The following is a 6,000-nucleotide window of genomic DNA, read 5'->3' as shown; positions in this document are numbered from 1 at the left end:
CACATTTATTTATTTATCTGAATAATATCCACTGTTATCCAGGAAGTGTATTATAATTTGGGCCATAGTATATAGTCATTTTAAAGATGTAAATCCTTGTTTTAATCAGAAATAAAATGGGTTAAAAGTGACCAAAAATGGTGGAAACATTCGCTTTAAAGACAGTGGAGATGATAGCAGACTTCAGGAAGAACCCAGCCCCCCTCACCCCCCTCACCCTGGGAGACTCTACAGTGAGCTCTGTGGAGTACTTCTGCTTCCTGGGGACCATCATCACTCAGGACCTCAAGTGGGAGCTGAACATCAGCTCCCTTATCAAAAAAGCTCAGCAGAGGATGTACTTCCTGCGGCAGCTGAAGAAGTTCAGTCTGCCAACAAAGATGATGGTGAACTTCTACAGCTCCATCATCCAGTCCATCCTCTGCTCCTCCATCACCATCTGGTACGCTGCAGCTACGGCCAAGGACAAGGCCAGACTGCAGCGTATCATCCACTCTGCAGAGAAGGTCATCGGCTGCAATCTGCCCTCCCTCCAGGACCTGTACGCCTCCAGGATTTTGAGGCGTGCAGGAAAGATTGTGGCCGACCCCTCCCACCCCGGTCATAAACTGTTTCAATCTCTCCCTTCTGGAAGGAGGTTTCGGTCCATCAGGACCAGAACCTCCAGACACAAAAACAGCTTCTTTCCCTCTGCCACCATCCACATGAACACACCCCAAGTCACCCACTGAACCCCCCCCCCACCCAATCACCACCTCCATGATGACATTATCTGCTGCACTGTATATATATATATATATATATATATATATTTATATTTATCCTATTTATCCTTTATTCTCTATCTATCCTTTATTTATCCCTCATCCTTTATATTTATCATTATTATTATTATTATTATTGTTGCTGGGTTGTTCTTTGTTTTTTTTTTTGTTTTTCTTGTTTTGTGCACCAACTACCAAGACAAATTCCTTGCTGCCGCAACATTTCTGATTCTGATTCTGGAAAAGGTGGTGAAATGGGATTTTTTTTAAAAAAAACCACAGAAATTGGTTAAAAGTTGCAAATTAGAATGGCCAAAAATTAATTATTTTTTTTTAAATTAATTGTTTGTGTTTTTGTTATGTGTATGTGAACCCTTTTATCAATTTTTTTTTTTTTTTTAAAAAGTGTTGTTTCCTCCTTATAAAAAGTGTCTTTGTGGGTATGGTGAAGACCACTATGCAAGTGTTAGAAATTATTCTGATATAAATATTCTAACAATAATGTAAATATCCATTACTTGGTATTAAAAATAATGCCGTATAAGGGTAACCTGGTAAGAGCCTGATTAATGTGTAGCTAAGGGCTGGAGCAGCACAAGATGGATTCTGGTGTTTGTGAACACCAGGAGAATCCATCTTGCAGGCAAGGTTAATATAAGGGGACTCCAAAATAAAATCTTGCCAAGGGCCCCAAAGAGGCTAGGGCCTGCACTGGTGCTAACACTTACCGAGAGAATACAGTAGACTTGGAACGTAACCCACAGGTGGAGATGAATTGCTATTCACATGGCATCATGTCAAGGCATGGTGTTTCTGTGTCTGTGCAGGAGGGGTGTTGAGCAATAAAAATGAGACACAGCTCGTCACTAACTTCATTAGTCCAGCAGGAGTTTTAGCAGCCAGGCTGACACAAACCAATTTGCATGCATTACGCAGGGAAGGCAGACATGACACCATATCTCACGTGTCATGTATTGGCTGATAAATCTTCCACTCCACAAAACGCCTTGCCAATCAGAAACAGAATCCACCAAGCTGGAGAATGAAGAGTCAATAAAGTGGTATCATCACAAGAAAATAGACTCACTCTGTCCAACAGCTTGCTATGCCAGCCAGCAGCAGCTACAGCAGCCTGAGCACTCCCAAGTGCTTCAATACTCCAGTCGTAAATTTGTACAAAAAACGGTTATGCCTGCAGTCCCGACATCTAAACAGTCCCTCGATTAAACAGGTAATTGTGGGCAATAGTGTTGACCTCTTTTTTGTAGTTTCTTGTAACTGAGAGTATTCCATTTGCTGTAAACACTTTTGCTTCTCCTTGGTGTGGAACAGTGAAGCAAATTCTTCATACCATTAAAGCTTTTATGACCAGTATAATATAATATGGCCCACTTTCAGCGTCACCTAGCTGCCATTGTAGTTACTTTGTGTTTGTAATATGTGCTTAATAAAATCTCATTAAAGTTAAAAACTGACAAAAATGATTCGAGGTACAAGTGAATATCTTTCATTTTTCTGATGTTAATTTGATATTAATATAATATTAATAATTTCCCTGCTCCCCAACAATGATCCAAAGACTGTAATAACAAGTTTATGTTTTATTGTGTGTTTTTCAATAGATATTTGAAAAACAAAACATTGTTACACACCAGCATTACAGCATTTATGATTTGTTGTTTATGGCAAAAAGTTCTTAAACTGTGTTTTTACCTTTAACCTGAGTCTGGGGATTCACCCCAGGAGTCAAAGTGCTTTGCATTTCAGTAGTTACTTTGTTTGGCTAGAGAACATGACAAACAGGCCTGTAAAACACATAATGATATAGTCCCATGGCTCATATTTTCATAAATAGTTTTAGGACTCGTGAAAAAAACAGGACTATAAGCCTCAAGTGAAAACGGGATCCTTTCCATTCCATTAACCCTTAGTCTTCAGTCAGTTATTGCAACATAACATTACTGGTCTCTAATATAACTTATGTACAATATATTGAAAATTATATGTGCAACGAACAATCAGTTTTGCTATTATTTAAATAATTGAGGCAGTTTGTGCCAGGAGGTCAAATATATGCGTCAAACTCAAGGCCCGGGGGACAAATCTGACACTTTAAACTAAGCATTTAAAAAATTAAATTAAATTAAATTAAATAAAGAATCCAAATCAGCCCTTAGGAGAATGTAAAAGTGTCAGAGAAAACAGTCATTGTGCAAATTAACAAATAATTCAGTTGTAGATATCTCAATTCCTCCAAAAGGATGAATTTGATGAAACAACACAATATTTGCAGGGCTTCTATTTTACGTGCATGTATCCCACACAAAAATTGAGCAATTCCGCTCCAACAATCGCATTAAATTGCCCTAAATTACACAAAAATGTGCCACAAAATGAGGAAATTTTAGGGGAACATCCTGCAGGCACTGGTCCTTGTCAGTGCTTGGTTATTGTTGCTGCCTTACATACTATATATACACGTTATATGTGCACTGCAAGGGCACAATGATGTTGGAATTGCTGTTTTTTCACACCCAAAATCTGCAGTTCACTTAAGATTTTAATGCTCTGTATTTGGCCCTTGTACAAAAATGAGTTTGACATCCCTGAAAGTCATGTAAAATGAGTGAAAAAAGTAATTATAGTAACTAAACTAGCAAATATTTATCAACTGTGTTTGTATTTTTTCCCCCCTTAATTCTCCTTTCTGCATTTTTAGTATTTAGTTTTCTTGCTTGCTCTTTGTGTCTTTGGTTGCTGAGACATGTTAATTTCCCTTCTGTGAAAAAAGTCTAATCTAATCTAAATATACAGATGACTGAAACCAAGGGGGGGGATCTAAGATTAATGTCAAAATGAACTGTTATTGGTTGAGACGGTTTATTGTTTTGTAATAAAGGTTTATTACAGCTGTTATTAAGACATTCCACAAGAAGACTTGTGTTAGATCAGATAAAATAGACAAAATTGTCCTTGGTTGACCAAATAGGTGAGAAAAATAAAAAGGATGCAGTCAGTTTAAGTGAAACAACCAATCAAAATATGAGGAAACACGTCCATTGTTCACTTTTACATTTTCAAAAAAAAAAGAGCAATGTTAATTATTTTCCTGGCCTGGTCTAAAATGACCTTATTGAACTCTAATGTGTTTGCAATCATACAGCAGAAATATGTCCAGCTTCTCCTTTTTTAAATGTGCAGTAAATAATCAAACTGTCTTTCATTACCCTTGAATTCAGCACCGTATGGCCTACGTAGACAGGGATGGGATGATGAGAGGTATTTGTTCCGGGTTGCTGTGGTCCAGGGGGGGATGAGCAGTGATGCTGCCTGCCTGTCAGCCTGTCAGCCGTGGAGCTCCCTTCTCCCAGTCCTTTCCCTCAGTCACACACACACACCGAGGCGGAGGAGGGAGTGCGTCCGCCCGGAGAGAGGCGCCTCTCACCCAACGTCACTGTCCCTCCGAGCCTCTGTTAAAATGGATGTTTTATCGGATGTTGTTTGTTGACCTCAGACGGTGAAGAACTCCACATTCTGGAATGTGATTTTTTTTAAATGTCCGGCACGGATAGAGCCGCTATCTCTCTCTCTCTCTCCCTCTCTTCTCCGTTAGCTAGCTAAGCTAACTAGCCCGCTAACTTAGCCTTGGTACTTTGAAACGTAGCGGCGTCACTTCTCTGCGTGTAGCCGGCCTGCAGTGTCCTACGGAGGGGTGAGCTGACCCGTTTCTCCAGGTAAGTCAGTTTAGCATGTGTGTATTTGTCATGTAAGGGGCCGGTGTGGGGACCGTGGGTCCTCTAACGGTTTCCAGCAGCAGAGCGGCGCTCCTTGTTGACAGAAGATGAGATGCAGTTCACCATTAGACACGCACATTGTCACTGTCCTCTGGACCCACCACCATGGTTCTAATGCAGTGGAACGGTTCTACATTGTAACATTTTCAGTCGTGTAACATTGGCGCTCAACCGTGACATGATTTGTGATGAATGGGCCACTACCAGCTCTACATAATCTCATTCTCGCTAATTTGTCTGCGATGACTGATCGTTTTCAAATGGCATGAACATCTTCCTACTAGTACATAACGCAAATACACACCAGTGAATGAAAAGACTGTTTAAAGTTGTCCATAGTGGTCATAGTTTAATAGTGAGTTGGCCTGATGCTCATCCCCAGGTTTTCATCCTAACCTAGAGTTGTAAACCTGAAATGTAATGTAACCCCTGGTTTGTGTCTCTGTGCCCTAACATAGGTCACATGCTTTAGCCTCCCTTGACAAAATGAGCAAGACAGACCTTTGTTGATTAAAGGCTGGTCACATTCTTGTGTAATTTTATTATAAAGAGAAAATGTAAAGAACAGAATGTGCTTGATGTGAGTGTGTGAGTGTAGTAATAATAATGCTTGCATGGGTGAGCATACATTAACAACACTGTAATTATCTCCAAAGATAAAAAAAAAAAAATGAATAAAAATTGGTGTCACTTGTATCAATGCTGCTAGAGCCAGCAATTGCAGAGCGAAAATATGAAGATGGTGGATTGACATGGAACCAATTAAACTAATCTGTCATGTTCCTTTATGGGAACAGGGAGGAGAACATTCATTATTTCCCCCCCCCCCCCCCCCCCCAGTTTTGGTGTGCATGAACAAGGATGTGTGTGATATTGCCTCCAGTAGTGCTGTGGTAGATAATGTTTTTGTCTTTATAGAATTTAGAGGCTACATTTTAAGCTACCTGTGGCATTGTCTCATTGGTGAACACTTCACAATTTTTGGTTTGCTCTCTTGTAAACGTCTAACTTTATCATGATGGTGGATATTACAGATGTAAGAAATGGGATGGAATCAACAGCACATTATGAACTAAAAACTTTGCAGGATGGAAAATTCTTTCTCACCTGTCCCCTGATTATGTTGTGTTCACGCTCTTGCCATAGTGCTCAATATGTGAGTTTAGCTTGGTGTTTAGACATGACTGTCCAGCATAGAAAGGAAATGAATCATGTTCCTCATTTCAAGGCCGTGGAGTTGGCATGATGCGTTTCCTGCTTTGTGTATGTATGCTCACTGTGTGTTCAGGCCTGAACAGATGTGGTGCTCTTTCTGCATGTAAACCTGTAGATAAACTTGAATCACGATTGTTACACATCTATTGCACAGCCTACAATGATGATAATGAATGAGATGAAGGTGAAAATCTCAGGCGTCCTCTCAATTTGTGCCTGAGTACATA

The 6,000-nt window shown here is 39.9% G+C and overlaps 1 protein-coding gene across 2 annotated transcripts in view; it reads left to right on the top strand.

Annotated features, from left to right (window-relative positions):
• Positions 1-4,102: 4,102 nt before the first annotated feature.
• galnt1 (UDP-N-acetyl-alpha-D-galactosamine:polypeptide N-acetylgalactosaminyltransferase 1) overlaps positions 4,103-6,000 on the top strand; it is a 41,811-nt gene continuing 39,913 nt past the window's right edge. The window contains exon 1 of one of the 2 annotated variants that reach the window (XM_028470746.1): positions 4,103-4,498. The gene's annotated coding sequence lies outside the window, so the exon portion shown is untranslated. The remainder of the gene's footprint in view (positions 4,499-6,000) is intronic. The other variant, XM_028470747.1, reaches the window with a different exon arrangement.

Source organism: Gouania willdenowi, chromosome 16 (assembly GCF_900634775.1).
Source record: "Gouania willdenowi chromosome 16, fGouWil2.1, whole genome shotgun sequence".
NCBI lineage: Eukaryota > Metazoa > Chordata > Actinopteri > Blenniiformes > Gobiesocidae > Gouania > Gouania willdenowi.
The sequence above is the reverse complement of the archived record's forward strand: the minus strand, read 5'-3'. Positions and strand labels throughout refer to the sequence as shown.